The sequence below is a fragment of the Salmo salar genome, chromosome 12 (assembly GCF_965601325.2).
Source record: "Salmo salar chromosome 12, fSalSal1, whole genome shotgun sequence".
Lineage (NCBI taxonomy): Eukaryota > Metazoa > Chordata > Actinopteri > Salmoniformes > Salmonidae > Salmo > Salmo salar.
The window spans coordinates 97258772-97259468 of record NC_138302.1 but is presented as its reverse complement, the minus strand read 5'-3'; positions in this window follow the sequence as shown (position 1 = coordinate 97259468).

The window sequence follows — 697 nt, the reverse complement described above, 5'->3', positions numbered from 1 at the left end:
TTGCTAATCACAGGAGGTTGGTGGTACCTTAATTAGGGAGGATGAGCTCGTGGTAATGGCTGGAGCGGAATGGGTGGAAGGGGTATCAAACTCATTATTTCTTTGTGTTTGATGCCGTTCCATTTGCTCCGTTCCAGCCATTATTATGAGCTGTCCTCCCCTCAGCAGCCTCCACTGGTCCTAGTATATAGGCCTGGGCCGTTTTTATCTATGGCAAGCTGAGGAATTACAAATTCCAAACAAACTGTACGTCTTAGTGCGTGTATCTGACACGTAACTGGATGAATTGCGGAGCTGTCCTAAAGCACCACAACATTTTGTCCACCATTTGTGGCTGAAATGACAAATAAACTGTAGTCTTCATGAATGGTTGGGAGTATTTACAAACCACAACACTTCACCTGTTTTACTAGTTTTATTTTGATGTACTACTAGTGAACTGTTGTTTGTGAATGTGTTTTTACTTCAATTGACAGAACCTCCCTATTTTTAAAACTATTAAAGAGATTAAAATAATATTTTATTAGTAGTCTGGTAAACTTTGGTCAACTTTCATTAGTAGTGTGCACCCACAGAGCTCAATGTTATATTATCATGCAGTGAACATTCCACATTCAACCCATTTTAAAGTAGAATAGCAAATTGGATTCGAGCCAAAACTGGAAGCCATCTACAACAGACAGACATAATGGAATTT